This window comes from Trichechus manatus, unplaced genomic scaffold (assembly GCF_000243295.1).
Source record: "Trichechus manatus latirostris isolate Lorelei unplaced genomic scaffold, TriManLat1.0 scaffold00009, whole genome shotgun sequence".
In the NCBI taxonomy this organism is placed as follows: domain Eukaryota; kingdom Metazoa; phylum Chordata; class Mammalia; order Sirenia; family Trichechidae; genus Trichechus; species Trichechus manatus.
This window is the reverse complement of record NW_004443945.1, coordinates 10,731,559-10,753,252: the sequence shown is the minus strand read 5'-3', so window position 1 is coordinate 10,753,252 and position 21,694 is coordinate 10,731,559. Positions and strand designations below refer to the sequence as shown.

At 36.8% G+C, this 21,694-nt stretch overlaps 1 protein-coding gene across 3 annotated transcripts in view; it reads right to left on the bottom strand.

Moving 5' to 3' along the window:
* Positions 1-21,694, bottom strand: part of ANGPT1 (angiopoietin 1) — a 281,266-nt gene that overhangs the window by 117,094 nt on the left and 142,478 nt on the right. The gene's annotated exons all lie outside the window — the stretch shown is intronic.

The following is a 21,694-nucleotide window of genomic DNA, read 5'->3' as shown; positions in this document are numbered from 1 at the left end:
GCTTACTGGACCATATAATCCCATCTTGTCTTATTGTATATTCCCTACTTTTCTTCCTGCAATCATATGTCTTGCTAGGGAATTATTTAAATTAGTAAAATTCAGCAAACACTTGAAAACTAACCATGCGCCAGTAACTGTGCTACACAATGAAAGCAAAAAAACAAAAAAAACAAAAAAGTGAAACTCTATCCTGATCATTATGACTGCTTACAAGGCAACACAAGCATGTTGCAGGCTCTGGAAAGGAGCTACACGTGTCCTGCCCACCTGCCTACTGTGGTAGGTAAAGGAAGAGACCAACTCTTTGAATGAGGACATTAGAGAAGGCTTCCCAGAGGCAGTCCCAAATGAATATGGGCAGGGAGGGCATAGATTTCTTATGTCTTCCTCGATACCCCATAATGTAGCCTGGAAAACCTGGAGGATGAGAAAGGAAGCCAGAAGGGTGCTGACAGCACACAAGGAGCTGTGCTTGCTTATGTGAGATGATTCCCCCACCCACCTCCTGGAATGTGCTGCTCAGGAAATGGAGAGATAAATCAGTCAGAAGCAAGCGCATGCATTCAGGCCATGCACACAGAGCAAGGGCATGGCATGGGATTTTTAATAGGAGTCTTACATATACATTTACATATATATGTGTATATGTGTGCAAGTAAGCATACACCCATGTATATACACATATACTCTCACACACACATATCCCCATATTCCCAACCTATGTGTGTCAAGTTCTGTATTCATATTTTCTGGCTCTGCTCATTTCACTATAGTTTTTTTTTTACTTTAAAGGATGATTTAAAATAGTCAGTGTATTATTTTTCTTTGGCTGAGGTGTATTTGAGAGAAAATTTTTAATCTCTATAGATAACTCCTGTTAAATAGCTATGGACAGCTCCAGTATTCTCTTTAACAACCTAGAAATTTTATTCCCAAATTCTGAATTTACAGTTAAATGATAGAAAAATGGAAGAACCAAAAGCAGCTTTGGACACACTGTTTTGATATCAATAAAAGTGGTAGATTTTAAGCTAAAGAAGCTGTTGTTTCAAACTGCAAACATGTCTTCCTTTAATTTAATGTGTTTTAGTGTCTTGCTCATTAGAATGCAATTTAACCCCCTGCATGCTACACAAAACACATTCTGGTTCACTTAAAAAAAGAAGGCTTTGACATTTGAACTACAGACCACTCCAGTGGACAGTAGTCTGTAGGGGATTGATTGAGTAAAAGTACTCTCCACAGACAACTTCTTCTGAGAAACATCTTCTGCAAGCTACATTTTTTTCTCCTATTACAAACGACAGCGATGCAAACAAGTAGCTTGTGATAAGCATCTTTTTAAAGGAAACCTTCTGCATTAAATGAAACACTGCAGGACAGATCATGCAATTTAAATACTCAGCAGCTGATATAAGATACACAGCAACAGAAGTCCAAAAGCCTCAATAATTATGGGATTTACAGATGTTTCAGCAATACCTTTACTAGATAGAAAATTGCCATCATTTTACTCGACTTCATACAAAATTGCAAGGTATTATCATTTAAAATCAAACCTCATCTCAACAAAACCTTTCTGTTCAACATTCTGATCTTTTCCTACCTTCAAACATGGGCTGTTAGGACCTCCTACTTACTCTGCTTCTTTTTTTGAAATAAAGTTGCTGTATTCTTCTTCCTTTCCTTCTGCAATATTGCTTACGTGTATGGTTGCCTTTTTCTGTTAGTTTTTTTTTTTTTTATCTACTTCAACAAGGCAAAATAAATGGTAAAAGTGTGTGTGTATGTATGCGTGTATGTGTGTATGTTTTGTCCTGCGATATGGGATTACCCAATGGACTGTACAATACGTTTGTATAGGCATAAAACTGTCAACTTCATTGTATAATAAACATTCCAAAGCATTATGTGTGAGGTCTAACTAATTTTTACTGAATAATATTTGTTGAATAGTCTTATTCAAATTACTTTGAGTTCCAGTATGAAAAGAATTATGAGGATGGAAATAGTCATTCAAGGCATAAGAAAGGGATAATGATTGCTGACATATTGTAAATGAAATAAAATCTATATTTTTCCTATGATCAAAGGGCTAAAGACACTAGGCATTGTTTCTTCTTCCACAAAGATCATTTTGGTACACTGGTGATGCTTATAACATCTCAAGTGCTATTACCATGACAATGAATTACTCTTTCTTAAAATTAGCCACCCACTACAAGAAAATGAAACTAAGAACGAGTAACTGTTAAAATACCAGCTCCCATTACCACACATATCCCCAGTGGAATTTTGTCAAAGTCAGTTTTGAAGCCTCGTTAATCTATTTTTTGGAACTGGAAGACCACCTTACAGTATTCCTCCTGATTTACTCCCCAACACAAACAAGCTGTAAGCGCTCAAACAATACATTTTTCACTAACTGAAAGAAATTCTAATTTATTGGAAAGTTTAAATCTTAGATTTTTAAAAATATTTTAAAAATTATGAAATGTTGATAATAGATACCATGAAGCTATGATTCACATTTAACAGATGTCAAATTTTGATATATTTGCTTTCGATTTTTTTTTTCAGTAAGAAATAAAATGTTACTTAGACAACCAACTCCTTTCCCATCAGAATTAACAATTATCCTAAAGCTGATGTGTACTTTTACTTCACAAGTATGTACTCAAAATTATATACTATATTATGTAGTATACTTTCAAAATTTACAAGAATACTACTTTACTATATGGCTCCTTCAACCGTCTTATTTTTTTTAGTCAACACTATGTTTTTGAGACTTACGCATATTAGCAATGTAGATTTGTTATGAATTACAGGGCTGAATTAGTAATTCTAACTATTAATAAAATATTCTTGCATTCCAAAACCTTACTTACTCTGATGACCCTTTACCCTGAGTTCTAGCTCAGACCCAAGAAGAAGGAACAAACTGTTATTCAGTCTTTGTCAAAGCCCCTAGGGTTTCTTCTCTAAGGAGTGAAGAGGAAGCTGTGCGATGAATCTCCCCTCATTTAAGGATTCTATGTCAGGAACCCATATGAATAAGTTTTATCTTTGGCAAATAGTTATTTCCCAGAGAGAGCAATTAGGGAGTTTAAGAAAGAAAGGGAAACAAGTTATCAGAAGTAAAAATTGATTATATAGCCCTTCTCAAGCATAAATTACTACATTAAGGTTTTAAAATATCCACGACTACAGTTATAAAGACAGCCCTCCCAACTTTCTAGGCAGACTTCCATCGAATAGATTTTGTAGTCTAGATTTTAACCATTTTAAGCTCTAATTTTTTCATATTTTGAATTTTTTGATGAAGCCATGTGCTTTCAGTAGTGGAATGCACGCTTACTTATTAAGTGTGTTCAAATTTTTGGTTGGTAATATGGATTTTGAAAATTTCATGTGAGCATACGTTTTCCACAAAACGTTGGCAGTAGTCTGGTGCAATATTTAGTGGGCTGCATCTGTCCCAAGGATCTTTGGAGGGTGGAACCTTACATTTTGTTAAACATTGATTTTCCAAATATGACACACACACACAAAACCCAAACCCACCAGGGCTCTCTAACTACCACACAGAAAGTTATAAATATGCTTGCGAGGATTATCTAGCTGTACAAAAGTCAAAAGAGACAAAAGTTTGACCCAATCACACTTCCTCATGCATAAGCCTTCTACCTTAGTGAATTTTCACCAAAGAACATTTCTTTCATTTTTCACCATTACTCAGGCCCCCACTGGAGGACAGCATATATTTTTAGTGGGACAAGCAGCCTCCCAATAAACCTGAAAACAGAAAAGTATTTGTGGGCAAATTCTGTCCCAAGAACCATAAAAGGGGTAAGGTACGAAATGACCAAAAAAGCACCAGGTTTCCATTCTTAAAAAAAAAAAAAAAAAAAACCTTGTGTTCAACATAATAAGCAGTATACAAAATGATATATTTAGAATGTTCTCAATTATTTTAAATGTTATCATACACACATTTGTATACATTGGGAAAAAAAAACTTCTGAATTCTTAGTAGTACCTGTATCTGGTTCATGGAGATACAAGTGAATTTTATTTTCTTTTTGACATGGTTGGCTATTTTCCACTTTCTTTAAGAAAATGGGTGTTTAATTTTATATTCAGGAAAAAAAAAGGAAGAAAAGAAAAAAATGTGCTTAGAATGCATTCACTCTTAGTGGGAAACTTACAAACATCTGGTGAGTTTAGTGGCAGCCTCCTCAGAGCAAACCTGGAAAACACTGTCGTGATCCATAGTCCTGCCTTATTGGCACAGTTGTTTTTTCTTCTCTAGTACACTCTCTGGGGTCCTGGTGGCACAGTGATTAAGAACTCAGCTGCTAACCAAAAGGTCAGCAGCTTGAATCCACCAGCTGCTCCTTGGAAACGCCTATGGGGCAGTTCCACTCTGTCCTATACGGTCGCTATGAGTCAGAATCCACTCGACAGCAATAGGTTTGGTTTTTGGTTTTAGTACACTCTGCTCCCAGTACCCTGGCTTCATAACAAATAAAGGAAACAACAGAACAAAAGAAAACAAACAGCAGAAACAGCCACAGGTAGTCTCTTCTGAAGGGGAAGGGCTGTGTGGGAAACCTATCGTAATAGCCATTGCTTATTGAGCACTTCCTGTGTGTCAGCCAATGGGCTAAGGTCTTCACTAACTTCCTTTAACTATTCCTCACAGCAGCCCATTGGAATAGGTATTATAACCATTTTACTGATGTGATGGCAGAAGCTCTGAGAAGTTCAGTAGCTTGATTAGGGTCCCAGAGCCTAAATGCTGGAGCCAGTATTCAAATTCACGTCTGTCTGATGTCCAAGCTCCTTTTCTTTTCTGCCTTAACAGTCTGTCCTAGTGCCTTGTTTAGTGTGAGGATCACAAACAGGCCCTCTCCTGCTCAAATCTGCCCAGCTTAAGTGTTTTGTTTTGCTAGCAGATTGTTTTTTAAGTACAATTTGAAACCTTAAGCTGGGTCCCATAGTCTTCAGTTAGCCACAGCTCCTACCTTTCTTGGTCCTTTTAGCTATTGGGGTCAGCTGCCCAGCCCTTGAAAGCATTGAGTTGCCGTGCCTGGCTGAAGTTGGGAGGTGGAGATAAGAGTTTGGGGGTCGGGGATGGAGGCGAAGAGAAAGTAAGGTGGTGGGGATAAAGTTACCTAACATTTTGCCTTCTGATGGTAAAAAATCTTTATTCACTTGCTCACCCTTTTTCAAATGCAATGAAAAATTCCCTTCTCCCCTAACATGCTCAGAAATACTGAAAGAATGATTGAGTCAATATGTAGTGGGCCTTTGAGGTTTTCCTAAACCCAGCATAAATATGTAATGTAATTATTTCACTTGACAAACTGATGCATTCTGTCCTCAGCTCTTTGGTGATAAACTATTTATGGTCTATTAATTATCTCTGCTGAAAAGCATTAGTGTTTTCTTTCATTTACTCAACCAAAACAGAGATACCATCTTCATATGGCATATAGATTAGTATCATGCTTGTTCTCCTGTTCATTATACCATCACCCACTCAAATTAACACAAATGCCAAGTAAATACGTATCCTAATGTTCACAGGGAGCTCTTGCAGCACAGTGGTTAAGAGCTCGGCTGCTAACCAAAAGGTAGGTAGTTCAATTCTGCCAGCTGCTCCTTGGAAACTCTATGGGGTAGTTCTACTCTGTCCTATAGGGTCGCTATGAGTCGGAACTGACTCGACAGCAATGGGTTAATGTTCACACAACATATATTGAAAACTTACTCTTATAGAGTGGACTCTAATATTATATTATGATTTTAAAAAGTTTATCAGCAAAATCCAATTTGATAATCCTCAAACAAATTTTTTTTTCCTCAAAATAAATGCTTTCTAGCTTACTAAATTAAAATATGCTGAACTATATCTTAATTGAAGCCATGGAACTGAAATAATTTTTGCTCAAAATTTTTCTAATTGTTAAAAGTAAAGTTATTCTTACAGCTAAAAGTATTTACAACAGTTTTGCAGATACATAGATATTTATCTTGAAATCTGAACCTGAATATATGTATAAGCGTTAAAGTAATAGTCTAGTATTGTTTCCCCTTGAAAATGTCATGTCTTATCAAGTAGGTGTAGGAGTTCAGCATGTGGATTAAATATTGACAAAGACACACACACGTATAATACATTGCATATGTATGAGATAAGCAGTTGTATAAACATCTACTAAGTAACTTATATGTTTTTTACATCGATAGGCCTTGTGCCATGAAGATATAATGATGAAAAGGACACAGTTCTTGCCACTCTTGCCTAGTGAGAAAGATAAGTACATAAATGGACAATTTCAATATAATGTGATAACTCTTGGAGTAGAAATATTCCGTACAAGATTGTGAAACATATACTCCAAGTTAATGAAATCCATGACACTTTTTATTCCATATAGTCATAGAAAAGAAATTAAGAGATTGGTACGTCTTCTTAGTTAACTCAAAGTGACACAAACATATCTTGGAGAAAGTACAAACTTAACTTCTCTGTCCTCGTGCGCATTCCCATCCAGGACTGGCTGCTGTCATTCATGGCTTCATCACCACCTTTTTTATATTAAAATTACATCATCATCATTATATCCAGGAAACAATGAAGCCCAGACTTTACAGATCCTAAGATGTCACTGAGGCCTTTTGCATTCTTGACTTCTTAATGCCAAGGGTTCCCAAGACACAGCATGAGATATGTTAAATTATATTACAAAGTCAAGTGAGTTTGCTGGGGAAACATCTATCGTATCGGGAAACCACACATTTGTTCTCTCACCATTTTTTCATCTGTAAAACACGATGAGTCAGAGACGGTAGGTCATTTCCCAGAAGATGCACAGTTAAATGGAGCTCAACAGCGGGACCAGAATTCTCGCCCAGCCTGGTCTAATCTGGAGTCTGTGATTGTACTAACGCACACCAGGCCTATTAGCCCAGTTGTAAGAATTTCTCATAAAGAATCTTTATGTTCTACATGACTTCTTCCAAAGGGGGAGAAAGGTCTCGGTGAACTCTGCAAGCAGGTGGAATCCGGCAGAATGTGGGGCTATCTTTAGCATGGTGTTGAGGAAAGCTCCCAGAAGATGTCATCAGGAGACCTGAGTGATTGCTTCACTTATCAGCCGTGTGAACTTTAGTCTTTTATTTCTGCGAGATAAATACTTCTCATCTGTAAAATCGTCATGATAATAAACCTGTCCTGTTTCGTAAGTTTGCTGCACGATCCAATAAGTAATATGTGACAAAACATTTAGTTAACTGTAAGGTGCTATGCAAATGTCAGATATTTCTACTTCAGTGGGTTAAGTTTGGAGCTAAATTGGGAGAAGCAGTTTAAAAATCTGTTAGATGAAGTGTGAATTCTCTGGTGTAACAGTTTACATAGTCGCCAATGAGAAGACAATTAACAGTTAAAATTGAACATCGTATCATTTCCTTTACCAAGCTCAGGTTTATAGCCGTGTGGGAAGCAGCATATGAGAAGGGGGGCATGAGAAAGAAAAATGAGCTTTGGACTCAGACAGCTCTAGACTGGCAACTGGTTAGTTTTGTGACTTTGAGAAAGTTGCTTTTCCTCTCTGTGCTTCAGCTTTCACATCTCTAGAATTGGGATAATTATGTATCTACACCATATATTCTTTTTATTGGAGCATTAAACAAGAAAAATCATGAACACACTTACATTGATAAGTAAAATAATGAGCTTCTTATGGGAAGAAATGAGTTTAAACTTCCTTAATAGGCCTGGATATGGGAAGTGGTATCAGACAGTGAAAGACCATTAATGAGGAATTAGCTATTAAAGGCCTAACTTCCTAACACTTATTAGCAGTGTGACTATGAACAAGTCCCTTAAATATTCTAAGCCTTGGTTTCCTCATCTATAAAGTAAATGTAATAATACCTATGTTAAAGCAGTTTTGTTAAGTTAGAATAGAAATATTTTATAAGCCCTAGTCATACAAACATCAGTAAACCAGTTGCTGTCAAGTTAACTCTGATTCACAGTGATCCCATGTGCGTCAGAGTAAAACTGTGCTCCATAGTGTTTTCAGTGGCTGATATTTTGGAAATCAATCACCAGGCCTTTCTTCCCAGATACCTGTCGGTGGACTAGAACCTCCAAGCTTTTGATTTGTGGCCAATCACTTAACCTACTGCATCACCCAGGGACTTAGGTCATACAAATATAATGGGTTTATTACAGCATATTGTAGATCTATGACTGATACTTCTTATATACTTAATGCTAAAGAGTTTTGCAAATCTTCATTCTTTAAGAGTTTTAAGCACCTGTCCTTTTGTACACTATCTCAGGATATCTATGCCCTGTGTTGTTGCTGTTAGGTGCCATTGAGTCAGTTCCGACTCATAGCATCCCTACGTACAACAGAACAAAACTCTGCCCGGTCCTGTGCTATCCTCACAACTGTTGTTATGTTTGAACCCATTGTTGCAGCCACAGTGTCAACCCATCTCATTGACGGTCTCTTCCTCTGTTTTGCTGACCCTCTACTTTACCGAGCATGATGTCCTCCTCCAGAGACTGATACCTCCTGACAACATGTCCAAAGTATGTGAAATGTAGTCTCACCATCCTTGCTTCTAAAGAGCATTCTGGTTGTACTTCTTCCAAGACAGGTTTGTTCGTTCTATAGGATGTCCTATAGGGTAGCCATAATGTCTAGAAACAGATAATAATGTCTTATATTTTAATGTAATGTCAGAATACCATTTATTATGTATATTGATTAATTTTTTCCAGACTTTATGGCTACCAGCTATAAAGAAACTTATCTTTTGCATCATGTACTAGTTGTTCAAACCTTCAAAGGGAACTTTCTCCTTCAGCAATTTTAACCCCAAGATATCTGTGATTATGATTCTGATGATGATTAGACTCTGACTTGCTAAGCCAACAATGAATAAAGTGAGAGACTGAAGTGAATAAAGTTCCTAAGTGTCCTTCATAAAAATACTGTGCCAGGCATGTGGTGGCAGTGAGGTAGGGGGTATTGGAGGAAGATAGTGGGAGAAAAAAGATAATTTTTTTCTTTAATATTTATAAACATTATAGTTAACTACTTGAACATCTGACTTAAAATCAGATTAATTAAATTGTGAAATTATTCAATTACAAAAGTATTCCTTACCTTAGGATCACAGACATCCTGAAAATAATAATATTGCAATTTTTTTTTCTGGTAAATTGACTCATAAGTAGACTGATAAATTGAAGCGGAAGTATTTCAAGCCACCGATGATAACTATTATAAAGAGTTAAGGCAAAGTGAATATGACATTAAAAATTTTTAAAAACACAACTATTTATTTGTATGTTTTTAAATTTATTATCGGACTTTTGGCAAATGTGACAATGAAAGACATGAAATGTAGTTTTCTCTATAAGAAGCAGTGCCTCCATTGAGATAGATTAATGTTTAGAATTTTATGAACCTCAGGGGCTTAGCACTTCTTTCTTTATTTTATCACACAACTAAAAAAAGTCCTTGTGGATGCCTGAGATATAAAAGTTTCCAAATGGGTGGGTCCGTTGAGATTTCTGAGCTTCCTGTGACTCTCAGCATTAAGGCATCTGCAGCCATCATGCCATTGGCCACGAAGCAATGAGCCCTGTCCTTGCCTGGGGTTCCCTGTCCTTGCAACACGGGAAGGTCATGGCACTATACTCATTGGGATTTCATCTTTAACTGTGATTCTAAACAGGAAGAGACGCTTTCCAACGAAGAGGCATTAAAATACTCCAACTTCCAAAACGTTCAGAATGATACAATCACCAAAACTGAATAAAGCTGGTTCTCTTCAGGAGAAAACACACACAAGTATAACAAAGTCAAGTTAGAGTAGCTCTTTCTCACTTTTTTCCCTATGACTCCCAGTAAGAGGTACAGTTTTAACCAGGACAAGGAACAAACATAATGCACACACACACACACTCACACACACACACATACACCCGCATGAGTGTGCACACTCAAGTATGAAACAAAATTTCCATGAAACAAAACTTAGTCCACACTAGACACTCTGATATCTTCTGTACTGTTCGATTTTATTTCATTTGTACAAGAAGCCTTGACTCAGCCCCCATCGTTTAGTTTTATAACCTACTAATGGTCATAATATGCAGTTTTAAAGACATTGGATTGGAAACATTAAGCATTCTGATGTCTATAACTACTATTTTTGTTCTCACTATGAGTTGAGCACTCTGCTAAATAGTTTGCTCACCTCATAGCCTTTAGTCCTCAAACAACCATTAAAGATTAGTAATATTATTGAATCTGTTTCATAGATGAGGCATCTGAGACTAGAACTTGGCTCTGGTTGTATAGGCAGGAAATGGAAGAGCAGGGACTAGAAGAAGTCAGTTCTTCCTAACTCTTACTCAGAGCTGTATTCATTATACTGCCCAAAAGCCAAAAGTTGATATTTCAGGGCAGGCTACACAGAATCCAGACTTGATTATCACAAGACCTATCTCTGTACATTAAGGAACTGGAAAAACCTAACACATGCTTTCCTTTTTTAAAGATCATTGTACATACTATAAACTCAATACATGTAGCCCCCAACTTATGACGTATTTGAGTTACCACAAACTGCACTTATGACTGTCCATTTTTGTTTTGCTATTCTGTACATCTTATCATCAGTAATATGTATTAATATGTAATATGTAGCATACAAAGTTGCAGTGCATAATTTGCTGATGTTATAATTTTCAGATGTTCACCCACAGATGTTCAATTTTATGATTTATGTTCAAAGCACTGCTGTAAAGATTTAGTTTTCTTAAACTAAATCAGGGGCTCCAGTTGCTTGAAAACATGGGCCTGAACGCTGATCACTTTACTAACGGTGATAGGAAGATTTAGGAAGCAGTAGATGTTACCATGAAATATATGAAGAAAAAAAGAAAAGGATCATACAGACAACTGTCACTAATTTTCTGAATAGAAATGCCATCCCCATTTCCAGGGATAATCCAGATGATCCAGAACCTTCCACAAGTGGAGTTATTACCACATCCGACAAAACGCCAATGTCATTCAACTCTTCTTCATCAGAGTAAATTTTTATGATGTGTATTTTTTTAATGTATGTATGTATCTATTAAAATATATCTGCAAGTTAATATGTAATGTTTCCAAACCCCAAAGACAAATAAAGATCGAATTTATAAAGACGCTTATAATAAAAGGCAATAATAATGAAAACTTTAAAAAAAAAAAAAGAGGTATTTGATTTATGTGTAAGAACTGACTTACGATGGAGTTGTCGTAATGGAATCCGATTGTCGTAAGTCAGGGACTACTTGTATAATTGTTCTTAGGATATAGATTCAGCTTTCTATTTTTTTTTTAACAAAGCTTGCTGCCATTTTTTTTTTTTTTAAGTTCTCAATTACAGAGATTATCTGTGTATTGTTATATGTTGACATCTCAGTTGGATGGATACTATCTAATCACTGAATTTAAGGACAATATCAGTATGGTAATGAACATTTAAGATGGTGTCTAATGATCCCTGCTTCCTGGATTTTGTGTCCTTGTGTAGTCCCCTTTGGTATTCTACTAGTTAGTCTGAGTGACCAATAGAATATGACAAAGAAGATGTTATGTCACTTCAGATATTAGTTATAAAAGACACTGTGGTTTCCATCTTGGTCTCTCTCTCTGTGATCATTCACCCTGGGGAAAGCCACATTGTGATTCCTACAAAGAGGCCCACATGGCAAGGAACTGAAGTCTTCTGTGAAACAGCTTGGAATGAGCTTCAAAACTATCTTCCAGCCTCAGTCAAGTCTTCAAAGAAGCAGCCCCATCTAGCAGTTTGACTGCAACCTCATAAGAGACCCTGAGTCAGAACCACCCAGTTAAGCTGTTCCTCCATTCCCAACTCTCAGAGAATGTGTGAGATGATACTTGCTTGCTATTTTAAGCTACTAAATTTTGGCATAATTTGTTATGCAGCAACAGATAATTAATACAATCAGTTAAAGGTTAAACCTTGCAGAATGCTGTCTCAACGGGGTTTGTGTTTGGATGTGCTAGATATCACCTTTAATACCAACAATGGAATGCAAAGGTAACAGAGTCCTCAGGTCAGAAAAACAAAAAGAGAAGAAAACTCAATTATCAAGGTGTGGAAATCTGATGGTTTTATTTCTAGGACTTCAAGTCAAGCTTCACAGTCTAGACCAGAGACTAATGATATAATTTATGAATCACTGAAACTCCTCATTCCAAGCAGCCAATATAATAATTTGTCAGCTGATCTATTAATTTGTCACTATCTCCTTTACTCTTGTGTTTCCCAGTCACTGGCTATTTTAAAAATTGCTAGCACATCTCACTTAAGATGAACCAGAGAAAGGAAGAGAATTGAAACTCACATATGTGAGTTCTGCTACTCTTTTACGATTACAGTTGGGCTGGTCTTACGGTAAATTTGAAATTTGGCATAATTGGTCACCATCATCCTTCTTGAATCCGCTCACTCCTAGTGCCCAGGATTCTCATGCTGTATTCTAGCTCCCCAAACCCCTCTTCTACTGCATTCCCCCAGGTCTGTCTTTCCCCACCAGGATTTCTCAGGTCTCGGCTTACCTAATACTTCCAATCAAAACCCATTCCTTGTCTTCTGCATATATTAGCTATATGTTTTACTCAGACTCCTTGTTCCCCAATTATTTCATCCATATAATACTAATAATAATAGTACCATCCACATGGCATTGTGATGATCAAATGAATAAAGCAGGCAAGACTGAATGGCACAGTAGCTGGTACACAGTAAATAACGCATGTCAACTGTTCTTATTATTGTAATCATCATCATCATTCCTTCAGAATCAATCCACTGCATTAATTCATTAAAAAGGCATGAATGACTGAGTTCCTACTTACTGCTCTTCTGGTAATTTTGATTTTCTAAAAGACGTTTGTTTATGCAATTAAATTCTGACTCTTTAGATCTCAGGCAGCATTATAAACTAAAGTGAAGAACTTCATCACTGAAAAAAATGTGTATTTTACCTGTGTCATATGGACTAAAATGGAAATTTGTAGGAAAAAAATTTAAAGTTGCTTTAAGATGTTAGGAGTACGGTTCATTTACTTGTAAATTTAAATAGGGCTTCTCACCTTCAGGACTACTGATATTTGGGGTCAGATAATTCTTTATGGGAGGCTGTCCTGTGCATTATAGGGTATTTAGCATAATCCCTGGCCTCTACTCCCTAGATGCCACAGCAACATGCCAGCTGTAGCGACCAAAAATGCTCCCAGACCTTGCCAAATGTCTGCTGGGGAACAAAATCATGCCAAGTTAAGAACTACTGATATAAATAATTGCTACAATTTTTTAGCATGTATATGTAAATGGGGTTCATGTGTTTAATAAGAGGATATAAAAAAATCATTTCAGAAAATGCTGTGCGGTGGTTATTTATGAGATGGCAATTCTCCTGGGGCCCCTAATAGTACAAGCACATCATTGCCGAAATGTCTTAGTCTGATTCTTATCGTGCATTCTAATAAAAGGCAGAGATTGAAATGAACTAATTGTATTTCTAACTAGATTATTAACTGAAATTTGGCTACACTGTACAAAACAGAAACAGAGAGTCATAAAGTGCTCAGGCTGGAGAAGCTCTTGTTTGTTGTTTCCTGTTATTCCCCTTCTTCAAAGATCAAGGCCCAGAAGAAGATCTCACAGAGTTTCAGTAACACAGTAGTACCCTTATCCAGTGAGATGGAAACAACAGTACATACTTTCCCATTGGTTGAGGGAATCCTTGGGTGGTGTGAAAGGTTAACACATTTGGTGATTAACTTTTCAGTCGGTCGTTCCAGTCCACCCAGAGGTACCTCTGAAGAAAGGCCTGGCCATCTATTTCTGAAAAATCAGCCATGAAAATTCTATGGAGCACAATCTACTCTGACATGCATGGGGTTGCCATGAGTACAAATCAACTCGATGGTAACTGGTTTGGGTTTTTTGGGTTTTTTTTCTGTTGATTGGTAAATTACCAACACTACCTGTGATATATTTTTCCCCCTGGGTTAGCGTATTATATATCTTATGTATGCCCTAGGTATGCCCTAGGGGCACCAGGCAGCAGACATGCACTTGACTATGGGCTCTACCAGTTAGGTGCATGCTCTAGGGTAAGGTCCAATTTCTCTGCCTCAGTTTCTTCATCTGTAACATGGGAATAGCAATACCACATTATTATGAAATGCTTTATAAACTACCAAATGCAATTAAAATGTAAATTAGCTTGTTATTATGCTAAAATGTTTGAGACATTTATATAAATGGTAAATATATACTAGAGTTTATCTCAGATAGGTAAAGTGATAATCCCAAGGCTGTCAAAACTAAATTTACGAAGAGTTTATGTTGTGGCTGTGATAAGGTGCTAAAAATGGCCTCTTTGACAAAGTGTAAATCCTTTCCCATTTCCTAGCTGTTCTTTTTCAGTATCTGAAGTCCTTACTCTTTTAAGGTGAAATTAACTGAACACTATTTTTAGTTAAGTACAAAATAGATTTATCTTCATGAATAGGAGAATGTGTTTGCAAAGATCTGAAGAAATACATGAATTTTTAAGGAACATTTTCTTTCTGCCAATGTATTTATAAGTCACAACATCATATTAAGATTCAGAGGTTGAATTTTAAAATATGTTAGAACATAAAAAATACACAACTGACCACTCAGGAATTTGGATAGTAGATACATAGCATCTATGTATCTGAGTGTGGTTATGTCAGCTGTTTTTGAAGAAGAAATGAGAGATGATGTAGAATTAAGGGGTGAAATGATGTAGTCCATGACAGAACATTAATAGAAGCATTTCCCTCTGCAAAAAGATTTACTTCTTAAGCATGAAAAAAAAAAAATGTTCGATAGGGTCTGTGTTTTTCTTTCTAGAGGTTCTCTTTAATATCTTCTTATTGCATCATTAATTTCCGATGGACTGAAAAAATCAAAACCCAAACCCACTGCTGTCAAGTTGATTCAGACTCACAACGACCCTGTAGGACAGAGTAGAACTGCCCCATAGGGTTTCCAAGGCTGTAATCTTTTCGGAAGCAGGCTGCCACATCTTTCTCCCACGGAGCGGCTGGTAGGTTCAAACTGCCAACCTTTCAGTTAGCAGCTAAGCACTTAACTACTGCACCATCAGGGCTCCTTGATGAACTGAGAGACTACTATATTCCTTTAAATGCCTCACCCTTTCCTGGGAAACAATATAGGCTTGCAGGAAAAATTTGACTTATTGTCCTATAATGGAACAAAACGGGCATACTTAGAAAGAACTGAATAGATGAACATAATAATTATTTTTAAAGGTCTCTCGCCTTTTTCTCCAGTGAAAGTCACCTGTTTGGTTCACTTTCCAAAGAATTTCTGAACTTAGCCCCACTTCAGTTGACTGCTTTAAGAATGTTGATCTTAATTCCCATTGAAGAGAGTGAAGGGTTAGAATTAATGTTTCTTTTTTATATATGCTGCCTAGCAAAACGCTTTCCATTTACTCATAAAAGAAGCCTGCCAACCATTTTTTTCTTTAATTGAATGGATTAAGACCAGGTTATTTCTGTCCTAATAGTATGATCAAATATAGTTGTGGTAAGGCAAATAGGATACCAGGAAAGCCAATTGCAATACACTGTAATATAAGGCTACAGACTATGAGGAAATTATTATAAGATTAGAAAGTATAATATTTGCATTGACTTGTATTTTAAATAATGGCAGTTCTCATGAGGAATATACTTTAGAAAAAAAAAAAAGACATACAAATGAAACCAACATGCTCACTTGCACTGTTTATTCTGGCTTGAGGTCACCACAGAGTCATGCAGATTGTGTCCTGCCCACAGGTGCCCAGCCAAGGCTGTGATGGGGCCGAAATCTGGTCCACCGTTAGCTCGCTAAACTGCCGTGCTTGGTGAAGGACTGGAGCATTGTCTAATTCCCTCAAAACCATTATATGGGTAGTGGTGGCCACTTCTAGACTATTTGATGTCCCAAATTACCTTTCATCTCACGGACCAGAAGCAATTGTTCTCTTTTAACTGGTCTTCAGAGAAAAAGGGAGCACAAGGCCATAGGCCAAAGAATTGACTTGCATTTCCCAAACTGACCTGATCCCACACTCAGTCCCAAAAGGGACTAGGGAAACCTATTCTTCACTTATAGAAACACTGTTGGAAATTGATATGGTATCAGTGGCAACTAGGTAGGGGAGTAAACATGCTTAAATCCTTCTATTGTCCAGCCACAACCATGACCTCTTCAGTAAATTTAGGAGAAAATATAAAACCAAGGAATAATGGCAAAAAGAAAGTAAATTTCCACATTATTATTAGTTGGTCTTTTGTGCCAAATTCCAATACAGAGGTCTTGGGTAAACCGGGTTGGAGCATAAAGCTTGGCATTGAAGTGTAGGAATACTGGCCCATCCTCCACAAAAACCAAAACTCAGATGTTAGTATTTTACTATCTTCTAGTCAACCAGAGGAGACAGAATCAATACGTGTACTAAGCACACAGCATGAAGAGGTGAAGAGTAGACACACAACCAAGCTAGGCTCCCTATTGGCTTAAGACCTCCGCTAAGGGTGGGATTTGGCACCTCAGCTGCATGCAGGAAGAAATAGAAAGGAGCACCGAGAAAAGCACCAGCAACAGGACTTAGGCCTTATTACCCCAGCCACATGGAAGGAGAAAGTAGAAGAGACTGTGGGGAGCTGGGATGATAAGTGCAGAGCAGAGGCCGGGGTGGGGGTCGGTGGGGAAGCCAGGCCAGGCGCATGCATGTAAAATTTTAAGGCAGTTCATCCCTGCCTCTGCAATATATGGCCAGTCATTGTTCTAGAATACAACCCAACTGGATTAGTATTTTCTATTCTACTTGAATTGAGCAGGAGAGTAAAGGAACTAGGGCAAGAAAACTCTTGTCTTCTCTATTCAGGTACTATCTCTATCCCTACAGCCTCTTACTCCTTTTGTGCAGACGTTTTCCTTCTTCAGCATGAGTGCATAACTTTTCTAAGATGTCATGTATTGATGTATAATCTGAGCAGGAGGAGACAGCATTATATGCCCCTCCCTTCATGCCTAATATTCTGTGCCTATGCTTGGGTGGACAACACCATGCTGGTCCCACTGGAAAAAGTTAAATGCTTACTTCTTGCCCCAAGTTGCACCCTATATGGTTGAAATGATAAACTCCGTATACCTGGTAAAGTTTAGCAACATTTTAGGAAATAATTTCAGTATAATAGTGCGTGAATTCTATGAGTTCATTTGTAGGAGAGACTGCTGCAATTTAGAGGGGAGAGGAAAATTTTCATGGAAAAGGTGGAATTTAAACTGAAACCAGATAAATATCTGGGAAGAAATAGAGAGAGAATTGCTAGTACAGTTCTTACAAAGGCTAGAAAAGCATACTTTTTTTGGTGGGGAAAGGAGGGAGCAGTGGGTGTTCTACGCCAGCCATTGCAGAGGTTTTACAAAGGAAAGTAGTGAGAAATAACATGGTGCCCATCCCAATTGTGGTGGGTTTTAGTGTTAAGCTAAAGGGAATTTGAAGTTTATCCTACTGAAAAAAGAAGGAAACCAAGGATATAGGGCTTCAAGTCTGACTTTGGATTCTCATTAAATTTCAAAATTTTAAATCTGTTATAAGAGCAGGGAATTTTACTTCCACGCCATCAACATGTGATTGTGGTTTAGTGCGTCTGGGAAATATGGCATTTCTAAGTTTGGAGTTTCCTGACCTTGGAGTTTAGGAAATTTCCAATTTTTAAGCAAATATTTCCTATGTGTTCTAATAGATCAAATACAATTTTCTCTCTCTCTCTTTTTTTTTTCCTTATGCTTGATCTGCACCACTCCATTTCAAAGCACAGCTCATCACTGATTATACAAATACTTACAAGCAGGGCCCATTTTTAGTAGGTAATGAAGTGTAAGGATGAAGCTTAAATGATGCAATATACTCAATGTCTAGCCTTGCATAAATAAATAAAGGACCATTTGTTTCATTTCACTTCAAGACACACTTTTGCAAGGGTATGTTCTAACTTCTTTTGGCACACACAAAAAAATTTCTAAGTATACATCAACTTCTTTTATGTTGAAATATAGCTTTTGTTTGTCCTTTATTTCAAAATAACCATATAATAAACATACTGGGACATTTTTAGTGCCCTTTAAAAGAATGAAGAGGCTGAATTTCCTCCCCAGATGCCTGGTGACATTGGCATAAGCATAGCAGGAAATTTGCAGACTCCCAGTATAATCCAGTCTGGATGAACCTGCTGTGTGTGCTAGTCGGGCCAGAGCTCATCTGTAGAAACTGACACGGAATCCCAGCCCCAAACCTTACCTAGGGGCTTCCTAAAGAATAGCACTCAATGGTAACCAGTTGCCCTAGAATCAGTTCCGACTCATGGCGACCCCATGTATGTCCGAGCAGAACTGTGCTCCATGAGATTCTTCAATGGCTGGTTTTTCGTAAGTAGATTGTCAGGCCTTTCTGCCAGGTGCCTCTGGGTGGGCTTGAACCACAGCTGAGTATGTTGACCATTTACATCATCCAGATATCTACTCTACAGGACTATTTTAAGGTATTTTTCTTTTTAGAGAAGTAGAAGAAAGGAGGAAGACGTGAGGGACAAAACCAACATTCTGAACACCAATCATATATCAGGCACAAAATTAGGCTTTATATATTTAATCCATTTAATCTTTATTGCGCACACTCTGATGTTAGTGATTTTCCACTTATTTTCTCTATTTCTTGAATGGGAAACTTAAGGTCACATGCGTGAAAGCCAAGGGTACATTGCAAGGAAGTGGTGGGAGTAGAATTTAAACCTGGAAAACCCTGATTCCAGAGAACAAAGCTTTCAATTACACAATCTTGTCAAAAAATATAAAACAGACAAGTTAATTTCATAGAACAAAACATGGCTAAAGGACAAATACTTGTAAACCTCAATTAATACTTCAGTAACATTTGCTTAATCCTCAGACACAGATCCATCCAAAACAAACTTTGATTTGTCTTTTTTGTTTTTTTTAAAATCACATCAGTTGCCAAAATTAACTCCTTTGCATCGGTCCACCCTACTGCCTACAATGTCCCAAATGATCCAACAACTTGGCTAAGTGGATAGTTGAAAATTTATCTACTGGACTTCTAAACATAACTAGTCAATCTTGATCATTTGTACCATAAAATACAACTTCTCTATATGAAGCTTGAAGCTGAATTGCCATAGATTCACTACTCAGTTAAATTAGCCTTTGTAGAGCTGAGATACCCTAGAAAACCACCAAGACAAAAAAAAAAAAAAAAAAAATTGGTATGGATTCTGTGCTCCTTCATCCTGTTCATTATAATTATTTTAGGAACTATATGTTTGAACCTATAACTTCCTCTGAAAATATCTAATTCATGTATTTGGAATAGGAAGCATGTGGTAAGGAAAGTGCCGTAGAAAATTTTACCAAACTCTCTATTTTCTAGTGATCATATCTGGTGTTTAGTGGAAAGGCAAGATGCAGATGCCACTGATATGTAAACCGTGCTAAGAGAAAATGCTAACTCCTTCAATATTCTCTGTAGTTCTAAAATCTACTTATATTTTTGTTAAATTTTCAGAAGTTTTGCAAGCCCTTGTAACTTTATTTTTCTTATTTTTCTTATAAAAGCAATGTTACAAATATTGAGCAATAGGTATTTAGAAACAAGAGAGGGAAGTGATCTGCCTTGATGGAAGAATGATTTATCACTGACATTGTTTAAAATTGCTAGGACACAGTGATGATAAAATGCAGACCAACTTTTAGTTGGTTTTCGTATTGTTTTTAAACGATCTACCAAAAAAGGCACACTTTTTATTACCTGCACCTGGGTAATTGACTTCAATTGACTCCTCTCTTGGTATGCCACTGACTGAGGGCTTTCCAGGTGAACATCGCTATGTTTAAGTGTCTTCATTCCCTTATGTTTACAAACTAGAAAGTACTTTATTCATAAGGTTGCCATGTAAATTAAATAAGTAACAATTTATTAAGTGCTTAGAAGAGCGCCTGGTATAGAGTAAGCATTATAATAGTGTCTGCAAAAATAAGAAAGTAATATTTAGGAAAAGATGAAGAGGTAGAAGCCAATGTTAGAGATAAGGAAACTGAGTCTCAAAGGGGCTTAACAAAAATTCATCAACCATCAAAGTGATGAAACCAGAATTCGGACTCTAGCCTATAGACACTAAATCTGTACCTGCTCTACTGCCTTGACATACAAGTGTCTTATGTTACCCATGTTTCTAACACTGTGTCGTTTCTTTAGCTCTTATTAAGTAATCCAACCATTTCCGTATCTTGTATATTAACTTCCCAACTTATTTATTTGCATGTATATTTTTTAACATAAAACTTCATGTTATTCCAGAGCGCATGCATTGAGCTATGATAAGGGAAAAGCTGACATTTATTAAGGAAAAGTGAATTTTATTCAACCTCTTAAGCTGCTAAAAGCATGCAAATCTGGTTGTTATTGTTATTTTAAGAACATTTCGTATTGAAAAATTGTGCCTTTCCAGGAAACAATTAACCAGATGTTGGGGTCTTGAGATATTCCAATGGGATACTGGTAAAAAAATGATGGAAGAACTCCTTCCACACAAAAAAATTAAGAAAGCACACATACATTTTATAACTACGAACATGTTTGCAAAATTTTAGAAAATCTGCTTTATCGTCAGGTACTAGAGCCCTGAGATATCCTAGTTTTGAAAAATGTGGCTTAAGAGAGAAGGAAAACGCAAATAGCTAAAGAAAATTACTGGGAAAAGTTAATGCAATAATTAAGTGGAATGGTGAGAGAATGCCAAATACCTAAAGTTTATGACTCACGTGTGCCAGGGAATTAGCCTGTGTATGCTAATGAACTACAGTCATGCATCACTTAACGTCCGTGACACATTCTGTGAAACAGGACATTATGTGATTCGGATGTTGTGCGAACACCATATTATATATGAGCAGTCCCAGGATTACGAACAAGTTCCATTCCTAAGTTTGTCCTTAAGTCAAATTTGTAGATAAGTCAAAACAGTTAAGTAAATCTAACGTCAGTTAGCAAATGTGTCTTAATATATAGTATACAGTATACTGTTCAATGCATAAAAAACATTAAAGAAACACTTTCATATACACTGAAATATCTTTAACATAATAATACAGTAATAATAATAATGTTTTGATGCACGTCGCAAAGTAGCGCCTGTTTGTTATTAAGAACCATTTATGTAACTCAAATTTTTAACATAATAGGCTTTGTGGGGGTTGGTTCATAACTATGGGTTGTACATAAGTCAGATGTTCATAACCCAGGGACTTCCTGTATAACCTTATGGGACCATGGATGTACATGCAATGAGACATTGCTGAACAGACATTATGCAGCACATGACTGTATTTCAATCTTTCATTCTACTTAAAAAGACAGCATTTAAAAGCTTTATGATATATTCATTAGCCAGTTATTTGTTATCAAACATTTACTGAGTATTTATTGTATGCATAG